Genomic DNA, 22,242 nt, shown 5'->3' with positions numbered 1-22,242 from the left:
TGTGTCCAGCCCAATCCTCAGGAACTTGCATGGAGCCACAGCACCCAGATATCTGTGGGAAACAGCTCAAAGCAGCACAGTTTTAAGACAGGTAAGTGAGGGGTGAAGTACTAGCCTCATGATTGTGCCTATTTCAAAGGCCACAGGGCGCCAGTATTACAACAAGGTAGCCAGAGAGATCACAGAAATTCAAATCGCTGTCTGGCAAACCTTGGGAACCTTCTGCATTAGTTGGGAGAAGTCTGGGGAGCAGGGATGCATGTGGTTTTAGCTCCCTCTATTTCATCCAAGCTGTAGGCTCAGTATCTCACTGCTATTCTTGAGAGTTCACTAGGCATGGCCTGGGGAAATGCAGGTAACACTTTAGATAAAATGTCCAAAAGTCATTAAATAGACAATCCCTTCCTTCATTGTTTCCACCTCCAGCCCCCCTCTCTTCCCAATCAAATATGAGGAAACTGAGGCCCAGCAAAGTTGAATTGTCAAAAGTTCTAAGGCAGTGCCTGGTCAAACTGAGAAAGGAACACAGACCTTTCCATTTCTATTTCTACTCAGCTCTCCTAATTTCAAGTCCAGAATTTTAGCCACAAACCAGACACTACTGCAAATAAACATTCAGAAGGACATTACTTTGTATATTTCTCAACTTGCTTTTTATGTTATTTGGCTAAGAAACAGAATTGGATGTGGGCAGCAAGCTGGATGTGAAGGTGTAACTCTTCCTGACTCACCAGGAGCGCCACTACACGTGGGCGGCAGCTCACCCATCAATAGGGCAAGCCCTACTAGGATGTGGTGGCAGGGATTTGTCTGGATGCTGTGTGATCAACAGTGACACAACGGGTACTAGTTTCTTCCACCATTCCCAGTCTAATATACCTCTGCTTGATAGTTTCACCTATTGTAGGGACGTTGAGGGATCCCTGTGGGTAACAGAGGCCCCACTTGGAAAAGGAAAGAAAATTCTTTATATTGAGAACTTCATCAAGAATTTTCAGTTCTGCTTGACAAAGATATTAACATGAATTTGATTTATTCACAGGAAAGACCAACTATACAGTCTTCAGCAGAAATTCTCATATAGACACTATACAAAATTTGAAGATGTACTCTTCATGTGCTAAAAGATATTTGCAGAATTCTTTGTCAAGGACTCCTTTCTATGGGGTGCTGGGTTGCACCACATTTCTGCAAAGTTCACGTTTCTAATCTCGATCAATGTTAGTAGGCTCCTTTGTACACCAGTTTCTTCTAGACCTATAGCGTTACATACACTGTGTGATTTGGCAAGATATTGTCAGTCATTCTATTTCTCAAATTGTTCCTGATTCAATCCAGCTCACAGCACCCTTTACGACCTAACATGCTTCGAGTATAACTTAGAAAGGGGGTGGCAACTACGAGAATTGGGAGCTTCACACACTTCCCCCCAGGTAAGGCAGATATTGCTCACCAATTGCCACATTTGTTTCATGGATTTAGTTGAGGTTCAGTCTCAACTCTTCTCGCCCTAATACTCCAAGCAACATTGACAACTAATTAGAATTGACATTTAAATATCTCAATTAAAATTTATTTGCTTGGGTAAGCATATGCACAGAGGGAGAAAAAAGAAAAAATCTATTTGCAACCCTAGGATTAGATTTAATCACTAAAAAATCTAGTTCTTAAAAGTTTTTCGTATTTTAGGTTTCACTATTTTGCCCTTGAACTCCTAGACTCAAGCAATCCTCCTGCCTCAGCATCCCAAATCGTTGGGATTACAGGCATGTGCCACTGCACTGGCCTTAGAGTTTGCTGAGGATCCCAAATCTTATTCCTGGCACTTAAATGTTTACATTCCCAAGGCAACATTCTTTAGACAACTCCAGAGTTCCATCTCTCTTTGACTACATATTAGAATTCTAACCTGCTGAGTTTTAACATGTACCAAGAAATATCAGGTGTGGAGATAAGGGATGGTTTATCTACTCCCTCTTTTCCTTTCATTCTTTGAAGTAAGTAGACCTACTGTTTCCCAAATTTTCTACTAAGTTGGCCCTTAGGATTTTAGTTTGATTTGAGTTTAAGGTGGAGATTATATCTGTTCATATTTTATCTGACTTATCCATCCCACAGGACTCTGAAAAATAGTCACTGCATAGTTATTATTAAATTTCAACAGACTTAAGAGCTTGTATATGCCCCAGATAAGGCAGCATTGAATGAATGAGCATAATTCCATAATGAATAAGTAAATTCAAATCTTATTTTTTTTAAATTTCAGAACTTAAGGAAGATGCTTAGAGTTTGTAACCAAATCAAATGTATCCGGTTCAGTATTTTACCAAGAGTGCTCTTTAGAAGAATATAAGTTCCTTATAAAAAAGGGGTCCTGTAATCAATTAAGTTTGGAGACCCTGTATCCAATGTTTCACTCAAATATTCTTAGTTTGTATTATCATATTCAATGTTGTTTTAAAAAAGTACTGCAAGAAACAGGCCTATTCAGTTGTGCCTAAGCCAAACTTCTGGGGAGCACTGAAACTTTGTTTTCTGTGTCCTCTGTTAAGAGACAGAATGACTCTTCTAAAGAATCCACCATAGGAAGTCTGAACACGTCCAACCTCAACCAGAAACAAAATTTAAAATGTGAAAGGCGACGACCACCCTTTATAAAACATCTTCAGTCTGAAAAGGCTACCAATTCCCTTCATAACCTCTGTCTAATCCCCACAGGTCAAGTTCTTCCTTTGTCTAATCCAGTTCTCTCTTGCAACAATTCATTCCCTGCATGTTATCTTTTCCCTCTTACTTTCTCCCTTGTGGATATAGAGAACTCAACAGACTTCACTTTAAGAAAACCATCCACAAAGGCTTTAAAAAAAAAAAAGCAAATATGATAATATTCCTCCCTAGATTAATTAGTTTCTCATTGCCTTTAAGATGCTGGGACTGCGCTTTCTATCTCATAGAATGGGTTGTCACTGGATACTAAAAATTAAAATAATAATAATAATAATAAGACAATCCAAATTCTAAGGAATAACTATGGCAAGGAAGGTACTCTTTTCTCTGTTCACCTTTATTGTTGTGTTTTTTAGAGACAGGCTCTTGCTATATCACCCAGGTTGATCTGGAACTCCTGGGCTCAAGCGATTTTCCTGTCTCAATCTCCTGAGTAGCTGGGATTACAGGCACGCACTACTGTGCCAGCTTCACGCACTTCCTTTCTTTGGTATCCAACCTGCTTACTTTTTACCCTCTCTCCATCATACTCTATTTAGGAGTCTTCATATATACTGTTTTTATTTTGCACATGCTTTCTAAAAAGTCTTCGCCTATCCACCAGGTAAATTCACACCCATATTTAAGCCTCAGGTCAAACCCTGCCTTCTCTGGAATGTTCCCTGATCACTGGCTCACCTGCCCTTCTGCCAGGTTCCAACAGTATTTGGAATCTATCTTCCCTCAGCTTATCACAGTGATTATAGCCATCTATTTCAATACCTAACTCTGATCCCATAACACAGTATCTAGTGTATGATAAGCATGTAATCAACATTGCTTAAGGAATTAAACAAGCTGACTTGAGACTCTGAGGTCAATTTTTCCTTTTTTAGTAAAGAAACCACCAGGCCTTTCCTTATTTATCCTATTTTCCACCTGGTAATCTTTTCCTAGGTACTTCTCTGGATATTCCACATTCCTATGAGAAAGAACCCAAAACATGACCCTGAACAGTATTTTATGGTATGTGGCACCTCAAGGTTTTTCCCTATGGCTGAATCTACAATAAATTTGATTTCAAAACTCTTATCAAACTTTGGGATTTCTTCCAACAAACATTTTCTTTTAAAAATAAAAGCAGGAGGCAGGGCGTGGTGGCTCACACCTATAATCCCAGCACTTTGAGTCCAGGGCGGGCAGATCACAAGTTCAGGAGATTGAGACCATCCTGGCCAACATCGTGAAATCCTATCTCTACTAAAAATACAAAAATTAGCTGGGCGTGGTGGCACGCGCCTGTGGTCCCAGCTATTCGGGAAGCCGAGGCAGAAGAATGACTTGAACCAGGGAGTCAGAGGTTACAGTGAGCCGAGATCATGCCACTGCACTCCAGCTCAGCAACAGAGTGAGGCTCCATCTCTAAATGAATGAATGAATTAATTAATTAATGAGTGAATGAATGCAGGAAATTCAAGTTAGAACTTTAGACAAAGGAAGCTTCTGTTGCCCAATCAGATCTGCAGCAGTCACTGTCACCACCCGGAGTGGCCAGGACCCTCTGCGGGCCACAGCCCTTGCCCAGCTTTGCACAGCACAAGGTTGGAGAAGACCTTCAAGCAGTGCCACTCCTTCCAACAAAGAGTGGATGCCTCACTTAACTCACAGCAGCATCCTACCAAAATCTCAGTGACAAAAGAAGGACATGGGAGGGAAGCAACTTCCTGTCCTGGAAAACCACATAATTTTGTACCTGATCAGGTCAACGTGAGTAAACTCATCAAGATAATTAGAAGGCCTTTACAGGTCAATGGTAATCAAGCCCTCTTTCTAGAGGTGAGCAGACACAGCTTGGTGAGTATTTTGATGCTGATTTCTGACGTGTGTGAAAGTGAGAAGGATGAAGACTGATTCCTGTCTGTGACAGTTTATACCTCTAGGGAGACATTTGGAATGAAACTGTCAGTATAAGACCAGAAACACAATGCATCTATTCTAGAATGTTTAAATCCTTCCCAGAGGGTAAAAAAAAAAAAAAAAACAAAGGGTAAAAAAGGGATGTTACCAACTGAGGTAGATCAGTTCATCTAATCACAGACCATCAAAAGAGCAGTGTTCCCACCTAGGAGTTTTAGAAAGTTGTGTTTGTATTTCAAGCAGAAAATGTGGCACATATACACCATGGAATATTATGCAGCAATCAGAAATGATGAGTTCGTGTCGTTTGTAGGGACATGGATGAATCTGGAGAACATCATTTTCAGCAAACTGACACAAGAACAGAAAATGAAACAACGCATATTGTCACTCATAGGCGGGTGATGAAAAATGAGAACACATGGACACAGGGAGGGGAGGACTAAACACTGGGGTCTATTGGGGGGAAAAGGGGAGGGCCAGTGGGAGGGGGAGGTGGGGAGGGATAGCCTGGGGAGAAACGCCAAATGTGGGTGAAGGGGTGAAAGCAAACAGAACACACTGCCATGTGTGTACCTATGCAACTGTATTGTATGCTCTGCACATGTACCCCAAAACCTAAAATGCAATAAAAAAATAAGGAAAAAAAAAAAAAACAGAGTAGAAAGTTGTGTTTGTATTTCAAGCAGAAAAACTGAGCTCTAAATGAGCACATCCAATTTTAGAGAACTATATTATTTATCCTAGGCTATCTTGTTTTCAAAGTTTAGAAGTTCAAAAATAAAATACGTTGCATTCTAAGTTGCCAGTGAAATAATTTTTCAAGTTATTTTAATGCTTTTCCCCTCCAAATAGGCACTTGCAATTTGAGCAGTGACTTAAAGGCATTCAGAGAGATATTGAGTCTCTCTTTAGGTTCATAGAACCTGCCACGTTTTATCAGAAGGGTTCCTACTTAACTAGAGAAATCTGTTAAGAAGATCTCTAAGCATAAATTGTCCAGCAACCCCCCTCCAAAATACCTTTGCCATAAGACTGGGCACAAAACAGAGCACATGGGGCATATAAGAAGACGAGACTGACTGAACTGCTGGTAAAGATTCCTAATAGAAATATACCAAAAGGCAATGCTCTTGCCATGTTAGGACATTCTTATTTGGATTGTTTTATTTTTTTTATTTTTATTTTTTGAGACGGAGTTTCGCTGTTGTTACCCAGACTGGAATGCAATGGCTCGATCTCAGCTCACTGCAACCTCCGCCTCCTGGGTTCAAGCAATTCTCCTGCCTCAGCCTTCCGAGTAGCTGGGACTACAGGCGCGCGCCACCATGCCCAGCTAATTTTTGTATTTTTAGTAGAGACAAGGTTTCACCTTGTTGACCAGGATGGTCTCGATCTCTTGACCTCGTGATCCACCCACCTCAGCCTCCCAAAGTGCTGGGATTATAGGTGTGAGCCACCATGCCCGGCTTTGGTTTGTTCTTTAGACAGTTGCACAGAAAAACACCACTGCTCTATAGATAAACTTGGACTAGTTTCTTTAAAGACCCTAGAGAAAAAGAGGGGCATTTCTTGTTTTGTATTTTCTCTAATCTAAGAGCTCAAACTACTGCCTCCTTTGGTAAATGAAGCCGTTGTATCCATTTGATTCTTTAGAACAGTATTAGAAACTCCAGAAAATGAAAACTAAAAACATTAAAATTCAGATGCATGCCTTTCTACCTCTTAGCACAAAGGTATAGATGACCCAGATTTTATGTTAATTATGTGACTAAAATATTATTATTATTATTCTTTGAGACAGAGTCTCTCTCTGTTGCCCAGGCTGGAGTGCAGTGGTGCAATCTCGGCTCACTGCAACCTCCCCCTCCCTGGTTCAAGCAATTTTCCTACCTCTGCCTCCCGAGTAGCTGGGACTACAGGTGTGCACCACCACGCCCAGCTAATTTTTCTGTATTTTTAGTAGAGACGGGCTTTTATTATGCTGGCTAGGATGGTCTCAATCTCTTAACCTTGTGATCTGCCCTCCTCAGCCTTCCAAAGTGCTGGGATTACAGGCGTGAGCCACTGCACCCAGCCAAAATATATTTTTGAAAAGCAGTTTAGTTAGGTCAAACAACTATCAAAATTATCCCACTCTGATAAAAGACTACAAATTAGCTTTAGTATATACTGCTCGGGTGATGGGTGCACCAAAGTCTCACAAATCACCACTAAAGTGCTTCCTCACGCAACCAAATACCACCTCTTCCACAAAAACCTATGGAAATAAATATCTTTTTTAAAAAAATCCCCCATTCCAAGTGCAGGTCGGTTCTGAGGAAAACATAGCAAAAGGAAACATGATCTTTACAAATATTAATGTCAAGATTAAACATCTTCCAAGCTCAAACTAGGAAAAGCGACCAGTGTTTCCCACTGCCTACATGGGGTTTGCTATTTACTACTTTCTTGGGAGTATGACAGAAAAATCACAGTTATACCACTTCAGATTGTACATGTAGCAGGTCACAATGTACTCTTGTGTGCTGAATGTATGCAGGATACCTGTATCTGTTAGTGAAAGTTATTTTCTGTATTGGAATGGGGAAAAGCATCATAACTGGACATGGGCACTCAACTGATGATTAAAGGGAGTCCCATCACCTACTCTCCCCACTGCAGGTATCTGTCCACATGTCTCACTTTTGACATGGACTAAACTTTTACATTATGTAAATTTTTTTTTTTTTTTTTGAGATGGAGTTTCATGATTCTTGCCCAGGCTGGAGTACAATGGTATGATCTTGGCTAACGGCAACCTCTGCCTCTCAGGTTCAAGCAATTCTCCTGCCTCAGCCTCCTAAGTAGCTGGGATTACAGGCATGTGCCACCAGGCCCTGCTAATTTTGTATTTTTAGTAGACACAAGGTTTCTCCAGGTTGGTCAGGCTGGTCTCAAACTCCAACCTCAGGTGATCCACCTGCCTCGGCTTCCCAAAGTGCTGGGATTACAGGCATGAGCCACCATGCCTAGCTGACATTATGTAAATTCTTTTTTTTTCTGAGGTAGTATCTCGTACTGTGGCCCAGGCTGCACTGTAATGGCACAAGCTCCACTCACTGCAACCTCCACCTCCTGGGTTCATGTGTTCTCCTGCCTCAGCCTCCCAAGAGCTGGGATTACCGGTGCCCACCACCACATCCAGCTAATTTTGTATTTTTAGTAGAGACAGGGTTTCTCCATATTAGTCAGGCTGGTCTCAAACTCCCAACCTCAGGTAATCCACCCACCTTAGCCTCCCAAAGTGCTGGGATTACAGGCATGAGCTACCACGCCGGGCTATGTAAATTCTTAATCAGCCTGTCTGGTTTAGATTGTATATGTCATCATCACATCTGACATTCTTGTAACTACTATGTGGTCAATAAGGCTCCTACATTGCACTCCAGCCTGGCGCCTGGTCACAGAGTCTTCTGTGACCAAAAAAAAAAAAAAAGGAAAAAGAAAAAAGAAATACTGCTTTAAATTAAAAAAAAAAAAAAATACCACACTGAGAGGTGACCTATATCCCACATCAGTGGGTGGTTATTTATAGGATCTTTAAAACAAGTATATTTTTAATGAAATAAAGCGACTAAAGGCACAACTGTCAAAAAAAATGTCAGAACTTTGGTAGATGTATAAAGTCACAGTATTAGTGATAATTTCTGATTTCTTCCAGAAAATGTTCCCAATAGCAGCATTGCCAAGAATTCTCACAGACGACAATGACTTTGACTGGGCTATGACTTTAGAACTCTTTTTACTAGAGAACTATGTTTCAGGCTCTAGGAGGAACACATTCTTTTTAATGTGGAAGGACTTTGGGTTCTGTAAAAGAAAACACTTTTAACACCTTCAGAGTTATGTATATAACATATATCAGAACATAAAAGATTAATAAGGGTAGTCACATATTTTATAAAGACTAGCAAAAACGACAACTAAAATTAATGTAGGCTAGGCATGGTGGCTTATGCCTGTAATCCCAGCAGTTTGGGAGGCCGAGGCAGGTGGATCACTTGAGCATAAGAGTTGGAAACCATGGTGAAACCCCTATTTAAAAAAAAATACAAATATTAGCCAGGCATGGTGGTGTGCACCTGTGATCCCAGCTACTCGGAGGCTCAGGTGGAAGGTAGTTTGAGCCCAGGTGAGGGAGGCTGCAGTGAGCCAAGATTGTGCCACTGCACCCCAGCCTGGTGACAGAGTCAGGCCCTGTCTCTAAATATATACATACATACATACATACATAAAGTGAACCTGCCTCTTTTTTTTTTGACAGAGTCTCGTTCTGTTGCCCAGGCTGTAGTGCAGTGTCATGATCTCGGCTCACTGCAGCCTCCACCTCCTGGGTTCAAGTGATTCACCTGCCTCAGACTCCTGAGTAGCTGGGACTACAGGAATGTGCCACCATGCCCAGCTAATTCTTTTGCATTTTTAGTAGAGATGAGTTTTCACCATATTGGTCAGGCTGGTCTCAAACTCCTGACCTCAAATGATCCACCCACCTCAGTCTCCGAAAGTGCTAGGATTATAGGTGTCAGCCACCGCACCCGGCCAAACCTGCTATATTGGATTATTAAGGAAAATGAATAAGAAAATTTCTTCAGCCACATATACAGAACAGTAAAATTCAGAATCACAAACATAACCATGCCTCCAAATATAACATTGCTGAATTTGTCACAACAATTAACTATATTTCTTTTATTGTGTCCAGTAGCCAGGAGAATCCCAGAATAGGACACTAATAAATTCTTTCAATTATCAACACTTACCGGCGTAAGTCCACCTTGAGAAAATGTGCCAAGAACATAGGCATTCTGATGACAATGCACCGCAGGCAACAGTTCAAGTTGAGAAGTGGCACGCACAGCAACGGCCAGGACCGCTGGGTTACATGTGACGAAAAGCCAAGTCACCTGGCTTAAAAAAAAAAAAAAAAAAAAAAAAAAGGGAAGTTAATGGACTTATTTAAGTACAAGTCTAAGCAGTGACTTCAGTCATGACCGGATCCAGGGCCAGTGCCACTGGACCTTGGTCTTGGCCTTTTTCATCTTACAAGCCCTTTCCTCTTCATTGCTTTACTCAAAGGCAGCTTCTCTCCATGTGATGGCCCCAGCAACACCAGACATGTATCTTCCAGATTCCTGTCCAGTCAATGTCAAGGACTCATTCTAACTGGACCAGTTTTGGTCACATATCCATTAACGAACATTCACTGTGGCTAAAGGGTTATAGTCCAAGGAGGAGGAGTGAATGCTAGACAGCAAGAAACAACAGATTTCCACCATGGTAACTGCATAACAAATTTTATATTGCTTTTGATCTGTGTAAATACCTCAGATCCTATTTCTTAAAAATTGGACATCCTGAATTCATGAAGCCATCTGTCATATCATAATGGTTATCTTAAATTCAAGTGTTCTCTTTGTGACAATTAAATCATGCTAGCTTTATTTCTGGGAAGGTTCTTATTTACAGCATGCTGCACGAAGTTCTGTTTTCTTTATATTTTAGCCTAAGTCTCAAAGCTGAAAATGAGACAATTATTCTCATATTCTAAAGGGAGGTGCCTGACACATCCATGTCACTCAGTATAAGAAGCCAGATCAGTCTAGTATTTACAAAACTCTTACCTCCAGATTCTATATGCCAAAGTCAATAAGAACAGGAATTCAAAAGAGTAAAGAATGTGCTGGCCTTTTTTCACCCCTCGCCATACAGGGAAGAAAGGTAATATGGTTAGTCTTCGTGTCCCCACCCAAATCTCATCTTGAATTGTAATCCCCATGTGTCAAAGGAAGCTGTTCTCATGCTGGTGAGTGAGCTCTCAGGAGATCTGATGGTTTGTTTTTTGAGATGGAGTCTCACTCTGGGTGGCCCAGGCTAGAGTCCAGTGGTGCAATCTCGGCTCACTGCAACCTCTGCCTGCAGGGTTCAAGCAATTCTCCTGCCTCAGCCTCCAAGGTAGCTGGGACTACAGGTGCCCTCCACCACACCTGGCTAATTTTTATATTTGTAATAGAGATGGGGTTTCACCATATTGGCCAGGCTGGTCTCGAACTCCTGACCTGGTGATCTGCCCGCCTTGGCCTCCCAAAGTGTTGGGATTACAGGCATGAGCCACAGTGCCTGGCTGATCTGATGGTTTTATAAAGGGCTCTTCCCCCTTTACTTGGCACTTCTCCTTATGCCGCCTTGTGAAGAAAGTGCTTTGCTGCTTCTTCGCCTTCTGCCAAGATTGAAAGTTTCCTGAGACCTTCTGAGCCATGCTGCACCATGAGTCAATGAAACCTGTTTCCTTCACAGATTACCCAGTCTCAGGCAGTTCTTTATGGCCGTATGAAGACGGACTAAGACAGTGTGTTATCTCCCCAACGTCCCTCATAAAGATAGGAGGCACCTGCGGAAGGTAAAATGGGAACCTAACTTCACAGCAGAAGTATAATTTAGCAGACAGTGAGATGAGGAAAATAAAACAGAGTACAGAAATGATGGTTGTGGACATGTGCCGCTTGAGACTGTAAGGGAAGGCCTTGCCAATAAGCTGACATTTGAGCAGAGGCCTGAGTTGAGCAGAGGCCTGAAAGTGAGGGAGTAAACCCTGCAGCTAGCTGGAAGGAAGGGCTTTAAGCAGAAAGAACAGTAAATCCAAAGGTTCCTGGAACATGCTTAATATATTCTGGGATGGAAAGAAAGACGCTGGAACTGGAAAAAAATGAGCAACGAGGAAAGTGGCAGGAATTAAGAAGGCAGATTAAAATGAAGTTGCCATTTACTACCATGTGGTAAAGAGTAAAGTGACAGTCAGAGAAAGATCACATTCCCCAAGCCCACTGTGGGCGCCTGAGCCTTGGGAGGTTGGGGAAGCCAGGGAAAACTCTGAATTACATGTGAAAAAAAGGCTTAATTTAGACCTAAGTGTATTCATTTTTCTTTTCCTATCTGAAAATGAACCTTAAATATCCAAAAGGACTAAAAATTTTTGGGATCTAAAGGGTTATCTATGGGGCAAGAATGAAAGAGTTATCAGTGAATGTTTGAAGGTCAGAAAAAAATAAACCCACTCCCCATTTGTACCCCACATATTCCACCCTATTCAATAAACTGGTTGCTTTCTAAAAGAATCAAAAACTTCGCAACCCATCTGTAAACTTCACTGTATTCAGGACGACGCTTTACACAAAACAGACGCTCAGTAAATATTCGCTATAACCCATCGAGTAGACTAATATGCCATTTGCGAGAGTAAAAATGATGTAGTACAAGATTAAATGGTCGGATGAGAGAGAGGTGAGAAGGGCTTAACCTTCTAAATTGCAAAGTTCAAAATTTGAGACTGTCGACTTTACAAGTGGTCTTGACCTTTAATCAGAGTCACCTGCAACAACCTCCTGCAAACCTGACAGAATGAGTTACCAGTCTTCAGCACGGAAACTGTGGTGACTTGCTAGTTTCAAGTGTACCCTGCAGACTCAAGGAAATACAAACAGCTACTGTATTATAAAATGAAATATATTGGACAGAAAGGATAGGATACAAAAAGGATACTTTTAAAAAGTGACGGCTATCACTAAATTGGCCATTTCCATTTTTGGCTTAAACAAATGAAGAGGAAGGCTAGAATTTGGGAGTCCCGAGTATGTGTGGCAGCTCAAAGGTCACTGGGAGCTAGATTTGTTCTATGGTACTTCTCCGGTCATCCTTGGTGTGTCACCTCATGGTCTAAAATAACTTGAATTCGAGGCACTTTTTCTAAGTCTATTAGCTCATTTGGAAATAACAGAGGAAGCACTGTACCCTTTTGTTTGTAAAACAAATATTCTAAAAAGCTTTCTGTTTGGAAAACTCTGCCCCTACCGCAAAATCTCTCTCTCTTTCCCTCCCCCACAAAGAGGCTCCCTTATCTCTCACTTTACATACCAGCCCTAGCCCTCCCGCCGCCCAGCTTCCCGCCCAGCAGTTCAAACTGACCAACAGTTGCCCACCACCTCGGCTTTTGGCTTCCCCACCCCCCAGCCCTTCAGCCCCCTATAAAACAACCCTGCCCCTCTGAGCAGGGCGGCCATTTTTCCTTTTCGTCCCGGCTGGCCCGCCCGGAGGCTCTTTCCTCTCAATAAAGCCTGAACTTAAGGAATTTCCTCTAGCCTGCGGTCCGGTTTCTTTCCCAATGAGCCCAGTCTTCCCGCAGAGGGTAGGTCGGACAAATGGTGCCGGAAACCCGGGACGGGAGCTGGGGCCGTTGGCCCGGCCACGGCCCCCCTCCCCGACCTACCCAACACTGGCCCTGCCACCTCCACGTTCCGATTAAGGTAAGCCAAGTTTTTCTTGCTTTGCCTTCCCCCGCTTCCCGTCTCCTCTTCCTACGGCATGGTGCAGTTGCTCCCTCCGGCGTTCCGCACGGACTCCTTGCCTAGTCTCGGCCGAGCCAAGGTAGTCTTCCATTCCCGCTCCAGGAGCCTTCCGAGGGACAGCCGCCAGACGGGGGACGCCCCTCTGACCGCTTCCCTTTCCGTACTTAATTGTACTCCGGGGAATTTGCAACGAACGGGGACGCCTTTTCGTTGCATCTGCCCATCCGCGCCGGAGAGTCTGTAGCTGCGCCTGCCATGGGAAATTCGGAGTCCAAAATACCTCTGAGCACCCCCCTCGGGTGCTTGCTGCGAAATTTTACCAAATTGGGATATTCCCAAACCCTCAGAAAGAAAAAGCTTGTTTTCCTGTCCCAGGTGGCTTGGCCCCAATACAAACTCAGTAACCAGTCACGTTGGCCCCCGACTGGCACTTTTGATTTCAACACCCTCCAAGATCTCGACGATTTTTGTCGCCGCGCGGGCAAGGACAATGAAATTCCTTACGTCCAGGCTTTTTGGGACCTCCGTACCCACCCCAACCTATGTTCTTCCTGCTCCACCTACCAAATCCTCTTATCTCGAACCCCCCATAAATCTTCCTCCACTACCTCTCCCCCTCCCTACTCCTCACCGGAGGATCTGCCTGAACATCTGTCCTCTCCTGCCAATCTCAGCAACCACTCGCCATCAACGGCACGCCCTTCCCCCACTCCCTCTGCACCTCCTACCTCAGAGGCCATGCCTCGCTCTCCCTCTACTCCCTCCGAGCCCCCTCCCTCAGAGGCTGCACTTCCTCTTGCCTCTCCGGTGGCAGCCCACACCCGCTCCCACCAGCCAGCTATCCTGGCCCCACTCCGAGAAGTAGCAGGCGCAGAAGGTTTAATCAGGGTCCATGTTCCTTTCTCACTCCAAGACCTGTCCCAAATTGAGAAACGTTTAGGATCCTTCTCAGCCAACCCGTCCACCTATATTAAAGAATTCCAATACCTCACTCAAACATAAGAAGCCCTAGTCCGGTACACTCGACTAGATCCAGCCTCCCAAAATGGGGCCACTGTATTAGCCTCCCATTTTATCTCCCAATCAGCACCCGACATAAGAAAGAAACTAAAGAAAGCAGAAGAGGGGCCAGAGACTCCCATCCAAGACCTGGTAAAAATGGCCTTTAAAGTATTCAATGCCAGGGAAGATGCGGCTGAGGCTGCCCGCCAAACTCGCATGAAGCAGAAGGCTGCCCTCCAGACCCAAGCCCTAGTGGCGGCTCTAAGGCCGGCAGGGAACCAGAAGCCCAAGGCCGAAACCCATGCCCCTCCAGGGGCATGTTTCAAATGTGGAAAGGAAGGACACTGGTCCCGAGCCTGTCCACAACCATGGCCACCAACTAAGCCTTGCCCTATCTGTCGGCTCCCGGGACACTGGAAGTCAGACTGCCCCAGCTTCCCCAGGGTGCCGGTTCCTCAAAACAGACACACTGGTGTTACACAGCCGGCAGTCACCCTCAGTATGGAGGAGCCTGCTTGCCAGGAACCGACCTCCGAGGGAGCTCCGTTCCCCAGTCTACTAGGGCTGCTAGATGACTAGCGGGGCCCTGGCTTTCCGACTCCGGTTACCCTCGCCGAGCCTAGGGTCACAAGACATGGGGGCTACCTACTCCGCTCTTCCTTCTTATTCTGGCCATCTCACCCCTTCCCAGGTCTTAGTCATGGGAATCGATGGGACCCCAAGTATCCCCTACCAAACCCCACATTCCCTAGGCCGAAACGTCCCTAGCGATGGGACCCCAAGTATCCCCTACCAAACCCCACATTCCCTAGGCCGAAACGTCCCTAGCTGTAACAGAACTATACGGGTAACCACTAATATAACAGCCCCACGAGGAACGTTTTTCGGGTGTAACAAGACCTTAACAAAAACTCTCTACATTGGCCTTTCCTCATCTCTTTTATGCCTCCCAGTAACCCTAGTCCCTTGACTCACTATATATTCCCCAGCCGAATTCCAGATGCTGCAAACTCCCCATCGCTGCACCCGATGAGCTGCCTTCCTACCCATTGCCGTTGGAGTCTCCCTTGCTGGTTCAGCACTTGCAGCAGGATTAGGAGGAGGGGCACTAGTCCACTCTCACCTGGCCATAGCCCGACTGACCTCACAACTCCAAGCGGCTATTAATGACTCTACTGAGTCTTTAGCATCACTCCAATGACAGATCACCTCAGTTGCCCAAGTTGCCTTGCAGAACCGAAGAGCCCTGGACCTGCTCACTGCTGAACGAGGAGGGACCTGTATCTTCCTACAAGAAGAGTGCTGTTACTACATCAATGAATCCGGCCTAGTAGAAACCCGAATCGAGAGCCTCCAGAAACTCAAAACTAACCTGTAGAGTCAGAAGTTCTCGGCTGAAGCCACAGCGTGGTGGTCTTCCTCTATGTATACCCTCTTGTCACCATTGCTTGGGCCCCTAATAGCCGTTTGCCTAATCTTACTTATTGCTCCTTGCTTTCTCCAGTTCCTACAGCGGCTCTTTCAAGAACTGACTGGAGTCACCATCCACCAGATGCTGCTCCAACCCCACCCTGAACGAGTGCAAGAAACAGACCTCTCCCCAAACCTCCAGGCTCCTTAGGAAAAGAAACCTCTTCAGAACCCCCCGTCGACCCTTGTCAGCAGGAAGTAGCCAGAGAGACAACCGACGCCCCTGACCCCCTCTTTTTCTTTTCTTTAAGGAGTCGGGAATGTTTGGAAAACTCTGCCCCTACCGCAAAATCTCTCTCTCTTTCCCTCCCCCACAAAGAGGCTCCCTTATCTCTCACTTTACATACCGGCCCTAGCCCTCCCGCCGCCCAGCTTCCCACCCAGCAGTTCAAACTGACCAACAGTTGCCCACCACCTCGGCTTTTGGCTTCCCCACCCCCCAGCCCTTCAGCCCCCTATAAAACAACCCTGCCCCTCTGAGCGGCGCGGCCATTTTTCCTTTTCGTCCCGGCTGGTCCGCCCGGAGGCTCTTTCCTCTCAATAAAGCCTGAACTTAAGGAATTTCCTCTAGCCTGCGGTCCGGTTTTTTCCGAACGAGCTCAGTCTTCCCGCAGAGGGTAGGTCGGACACTTTCAATTCATTCTGATTGGCCTAACCTTTCAATAACTTCGATTTCATTCTTTAGACCACTTTAAGTATAAAGTGGTATAGTATGGCAAAGAAATGACCGTGGTTCTTTGATCTCTTTTAGGATTTTCTTAACCTATGTAACTGGCTATTCTGATGTAGACCTGAAGGCATGTCTCCACTGTGGATTCTTCGGGTGTGGGGGCATCATGCTTTAAACCTAGTGAGACCAATAAGAGATTATCTAGAAATGTCTATATACAGTAGTGACAATGTGGCCAATTAATGAAGCTAATTTCCCAGTAGACAATCTGGTACATTTAAAAAATGTCTGTAAATTGAAAGACTTTTCTCTTTCATTTATATTTCACATGCAAATTGTGCATCCATAAATTAATTCCAGATAGAGTAAAAGTAATAAAAGTTTTATGATTCGGTAGCTCTTAAATCACTGAAGACACTGTAAGTTCTTGAAGAAATCATTTTAAAATTTGACAGGTTCCCCTTAAAAGCAAAGAAAATATTAGTCCTTTGCAGAAGAGAAAACTTCCTACTCAATTGACATAAAGAAAATCACTCTCAAAGTTTGATTCATCTATTTTTTTAGAAGACAAAAATTATGTGCAAAAATACTATGATAGGAACTATGGTGAGATGCAAAATGAACCATGGTCTTTATCCCCACAGAGATAAGCACAAAGCAAAACAGGGTTCCCTTTCCATTCCCACAACAGCTTCCTATTAACAGAGAGAGCTACAAGAGGTACAAATGATTATGACATTAATTCATCCAACACTTCTGAGGTCACAGGCACAGCCCACTTAGGAGTCTAGGTTGCTGCCATGTACTCAAAGATTCTAATCACTTAATTCTTAAATTTGTAAGTATAAAAATACCCTGCGGTGGATTAAGTATCAAATAAGTGTTACTAATGATGTGTCGGGGTTCACAGATTTGGAAGAAAAGCCATATATGCTGACATAATTGGAGGAAGCCTTACAATAAATAAGTAAACAAATATTTACTCATAATACTATATGCCAAGTATGTTATCGGTTGGTGCAAAAGTAATTACAGTTTTTGCCATTAGAAATAAATGTCTGCACCAACTTTAATTCTGTGAGATAAGTTTTATTGCTCTCATTTTAAAGATTAGAAAATAATCACCAAGAAGACAAGATTATCAGCCTTAGGTAGGTGAGTTACACAGCCAAGATCTGAACTAGGCCTCAAGTCTAGCATTCTTTCCATTATACTGGCCCACTCCTTTGAAATGAAAAGGTACTGACTGGGTCTAAAAGGACAGGAGCAAAGTATTGAGAACAAAGAAGTGCTATTTTGGGACGAGGGTGACTCAGGCATAGTGACCCAATAAGGCCTGTTGGTAGAATATGTTGCCACAACAGTTTTCCTTTCATGTTCTTCTCTTTAGTAAGATGATAGAGATGGTTGGGAAAGAAAACATTTCATTCAACAATTATTTCCCCAATTTTGGCACCGATTTTGAAGTAGTACAGCAGGGAGGAATTACTCTCAAGGGGCAGGAACCTCTAGCTAACAGCTTTGTGACTTTCCATCATTTTTAGTTAGAAAGCCTAATTCAGGCTGGGCGCCCTGGCTCAAACCTATAATCCCAGCACTTGAGGTGGGTAGACTGCTTGAGTTCAGGAGTTCAAGAATATCCTGGGCAACATGGCAGAACCCTGTCTCCACAAAAAATACAAAAATTAGCAGGCATGCTGGTATGCACCTGTAGTCCCAGCTACAGGGAAGTTGAGGCTGCAGTGAACTATGATTGTGCCACTGAACTTCAGCCTGGGTGACTGAAATGAGACCCTGTGTCAAAAAGGAAAAAGAAAGCCCAGTTCACTCGACTCTTGTAAAACATCATTTTCTCCTTGTACTTCACTCTGCTCTTCTTCAGACAATAAGAAATAGTATACAAGAAAGGAGAACTGATGTTACAACCAACTGCTCTGTCCTTTCTTGTTTTCTCATTGAAGGAGTTGAGTGATCAGTTTACACAGGCAACAGTTGGCTAGCTAGTCCAACTGAATTATTCTTCTTTTTGTTGTTGTTTCCTGAAGCACTGCTTCCTGAATAGTCCAACTGAATTACACTGGGTAACTTTCATTCACCAGGTATTCAGTTTTGAATGTGATCGCTACAAAAGATCTCTCTCTGAACTGAACTGTACAGACTGTGCTATAGGTGACCACACTTCTGTTTACACATTTGATTTAGTGACTACATGAAAAACAACTTAGTATAAAGGCTGCTTATACCATGCCTTGCTTATTCTCAGCAATCAAGTTGATTAAAAAATAAGTTTTTTTAATTTAAGCCCAGGCTATCCATCAGAGTTCATGGCCGAATATGACACATCCAAAGACAGAGCAGGCTTGAAGTTTATACTATGTTATGGGATACATATTTGAATGACATAAGAAGTTTTAATTCCTAAGAAACTGTTGAAAGAAAAGAAACTATTAGGGAATCCTGGTTGTTGGATGAGGAGGATAAAATTGTTCTCAAAAACTTTAACAGTAATTACTTTAGAAAACTAGCAAAAAGTCATTAGTAAAATAGTTTGCTTAGATAACATAATAGCTGGTAGAAATAATTCAAGACTAAAGTATTCAGAGGTGCGTATTTGGAGAATTATAAACCTTGATTTCTTTTTTATATTTTGGAAGGGGGTCTCAGGCTTGTCTACATCGCCCAGGCTGGTCTTGAATTCCTGGGGTCAAGAGATCCTCCCACCTCAGCCTCCCAAGTAGCTGGAGTTACAGGCAGGTGCCACTTTGCCCAAATCCTTGGATTTTTTTTTTTTTTAAGTAATCACAGTTTGCCTTATTTTGATGAGGTATCTATGGAAGCCTTATCTGGAAAATGGAAGATTTTCTCTGAAAGGGAAACTAATTTAAAAAACCATTTTTTTTTTTTTTTACAGCGGCATCAAGTTCTCAATTTGTTATGCATTGCAACACTTTTCCAATGACCTACTTTAGTGGAAGTAAGTATGGACGTTTTCAGATTTTTCCCTAGGCTTCTTGTGCCTTTTATGACACTACCATTTTCTTGTTTCAGCTCTTAAGACACCATTAATATACCCTAAAAATATTTTCAAGTGCTGTAAGGGAAGAAGAGAAAGAAAATTGAGAACAGCAGCACTGACTCCAAGGGATGAAAGAAATGTATGAAACAGAAGTCAGTCACTTAGAGCATAGGAGAAACTAGCAGACTGGAGGAGGCAAAACATTGTTTTCTTTGCCAAGTCACAAATTGGCAACAGTTTTTCATCAGGCAAATGCCACCCAGAAAATGCAGACAGTTGATCAAAAATAATGTGATGTGGCATAGAAGTTTTAAAATGTAAATGAGATTCCAACTTAATATTAAGACTATGACTGGTAAACTGAATTGCTAAGTAGTAATATTGAATGAAATCAGCTTATCATCACTAGCATGGTTAATAACTAAGAGAACCGACTAAGATCTGAGGAGAAATGGAGCATATTCACATGCCTAGAAAAGGCTTTTGTAATTGCGGTGGTTTTCTGGCTTTAGCAGGGGTACAAGATGCTAGGATGTTTGTCAAAATGTAGGTTTCCAGGCCACTTTCCCAGAGACTAGACTTACCAATTTTAGGACACGGTTTCTTAATCGTGGCACGAGTGATATTTTAGGTGAAATCATTTTTTTATTTTTTTTGAGGCAGAGTCTTGCTCTGTCACCAGGCGCCAGGCTGGAATGCAGTGGTGCAATCTTGGCTCACTGCAATCTCCACCTCCTGGGTTCTCTCGAGTGGCTGGGACTACAGGTGCACACCACCATGCCCAGCTAATTTTTGAATTTTTTAGTAGAGACAGGGTTTCACCATGTTGGCCAGGATGGTCTCGATCTCTTGACCTTGATCTGCCTGCCTCGGCCTCCCAAAGTGCTGGAATTACAGGTGCGAGCCACTGCGCCTGGCCGGTGAAATCATGTTTTGTTATTGTGGGATACTGTTCCTTATAGGAAGTTCAGCAGCATTCCAGGTCCACTAGATACCTGTAGAACGTCTCCCCCAGTCATGTTTCCAGGGATTGCCAAAAGTTCCCCAGGGGAAATAGTCTAGCGTAAAGCCTCAGGACCTGCATTTCTAGTAAGAAAACACAGGTGATTCCAACAAATGTGGTCAGTGGACCACACTTAAGAAACAATGAACTAAAGTTTTATGAGTTGAAATGTGTTCCCCCAACGTTTGTATGTTAAAGTCCTAACCCCCAGTACCTCGCTTAGTATGGTGACCTTGTTTGGAAACAGAGTAGTGCAGATTTCATTTAAATGACGTCATACCGGAGTAGGGTGGGCCCCTAATCCAATTAACACTGGTGTCCATTCGAAAAGGGAAAATTTGAACAACACCGGCAGACAGGGAGAACATCATGTGAAGACTGGAGTTATGTTGACAGGCCAAGGAACTACCAGAAGTTAGGAGAGTGGCCAAGAGCCTTCAGAGGGAATACAGCCCTGACGACACTTCTAGCCTTCAGAACTGTGAGACAATAAAGTTCTGGAGGATTTTGTTTGTTTGTTTGTTTTAGAGACAGGGTCTTATTCTGTTGCCTATCTGAGTGCAGCTGCACGATCATAGCTCACTGCAGTCTTGAACTCCCAGGCTCAAGTGATCCTTTCCCCACTACCGGTGGCTGGGATTATGGGTGCAAGCCATCGTGCTTGGCCAATTTCTGTTGTTCAAGCTGCCCAGTCTGTTACGGCAGCCCTAGCAAGCTAATACATCAAGAACAAACAAAACACAAGTCAGAGTTAAGAATGGAGACATCTGAAACAGCATCAGGGTGAACAATGAAAAGACGGCAGACTGACACCGATTCCTAACTTATCTTTCTCAGGAGCTGACACAAGATAGGTTGTCAAGAAATTCATACTTTTTATTTTTGTTAAGCACTCTCCACATAAATCTTACCTAAGTACAGTAGTCACCCACTCCCTTATCCCTGGTGGGTATGTCCTAAGACCCAGATGGTATCGAACCTTAAATACACTGTTTTTTCCTATACCATACATACCTATGATAACGTTTCACTTATAAATTAGGCACAGTAAGAGATTAACACCAATAACTCCTAATAAAATAGAACAGGCCGGGCGCTGTGGCTCATGCCTGGAATCACAACACTGGGCGGCCAAGGTGGGGCGGATCACCCGGGATCAGGAGTTCAAGACCAGCCTGGCCAACATGGCGAAACTCCATCTCTACTGAAAATACAAAAACTAGCCAGGTGTGGTGACAGGTGCCTGTAATCCCACTACTTGGAAGGCTGAGGCAGGAGAATCACTTGAACCTGGAAGACGGAGGTTGTAGTGAGCCGAGACTGTGCCACTGCACTCCTGCCTGGGCTACAAGAGTGCAACTCTATCTCAAAAAAAAAAAGAGAAGAATAAAATAGAATAATTTTAAGAATATACTGTAATAAAAGTTATGAATGGTCTCTCTCTCAAAACATCTTAGTGTACTGTACTCACCCTTCTCCTTCTTGTGAAGTGAGATAAAATACCTATGTGATGGGATGAAGTGAGGTGAATGACATAAGTATTGTGACATAAATAGAAAATTCCAGAAATAAACGATTCGTAAATTTTACATTGTGCACCATTCTGAGCACAGTCTGCTCTGTCCCTGCCCAGACTGCCATTAGCCAGCTGCTGTCTGGATTGTCAGACTGTTGTAGTGTGATAGTGCTTGTGTTCGTATAACTCTCATTTTAGGTATGATACCCCCCAAATGCAAGAGTAGTGACATAGTATTTTTGGACCATGGTTGACAGGATGTTGGAAAATGAAACCAAAAATAAGGAAGACCACTATATCAAGAGCAGAATCTTACAACGAATTTTGTAACTTTAAGAGGCTGAAATTAACCATCAGGTTCCCTGGAAGGCAAACAGCATAAATTATGCCGTTATTCATAGAGAAGGTAATAAGTAAATTTGAAATTCCATACAAAGCAAAAATACAATGAGTGTGGGCACACTGTAGCTTTAAGAAAAGTGTTGACTGTTTGAAGTCACAAAGGCACTATTTAGAGTACACCAAGTGAGACCATGTGTCCAACAGGCCACACAGTCATGT

General features: G+C 43.2%; 3 long non-coding RNA genes across 4 annotated transcripts in view; 2 read left to right on the top strand and 1 right to left on the bottom strand.

Annotated features, from left to right (window-relative positions):
• The window catches only part of LOC144580097 (uncharacterized), a 50,787-nt gene extending 41,220 nt beyond the window's left edge, over window positions 1-9,567 (bottom strand). Inside the window, exon 1 of the long non-coding RNA XR_013529013.1 lies at window positions 9,426-9,567. This is a non-coding gene — a long non-coding RNA (uncharacterized LOC144580097). The remainder of the gene's footprint in view (window positions 1-9,425) is intronic.
• On the top strand, window positions 1,915-20,631 carry LOC103789077 (uncharacterized). Of its 2 annotated transcripts, XR_013529012.1 has the most exons (4): window positions 1,915-1,997; window positions 18,801-18,896; window positions 19,058-19,120; window positions 20,497-20,631. It is a non-coding gene; the product is annotated as an uncharacterized LOC103789077 (long non-coding RNA). The 2 variants fall into 2 exon arrangements; XR_001908124.5 differs by lacking the exon at window positions 18,801-18,896.
• On the top strand, window positions 12,817-15,611 carry LOC128930114 (uncharacterized). The gene is made up of 2 exons (XR_013529011.1): window positions 12,817-12,962; window positions 15,511-15,611. It is a non-coding gene; the product is annotated as an uncharacterized LOC128930114 (long non-coding RNA).
• Window positions 20,632-22,242: the final 1,611 nt, after the last annotated feature.

This window comes from Callithrix jacchus, chromosome 18 (genome assembly GCF_049354715.1).
Source record: "Callithrix jacchus isolate 240 chromosome 18, calJac240_pri, whole genome shotgun sequence".
Lineage (NCBI taxonomy): Eukaryota > Metazoa > Chordata > Mammalia > Primates > Cebidae > Callithrix > Callithrix jacchus.
This window is presented reverse-complemented; position numbering and strand designations above follow the sequence as displayed.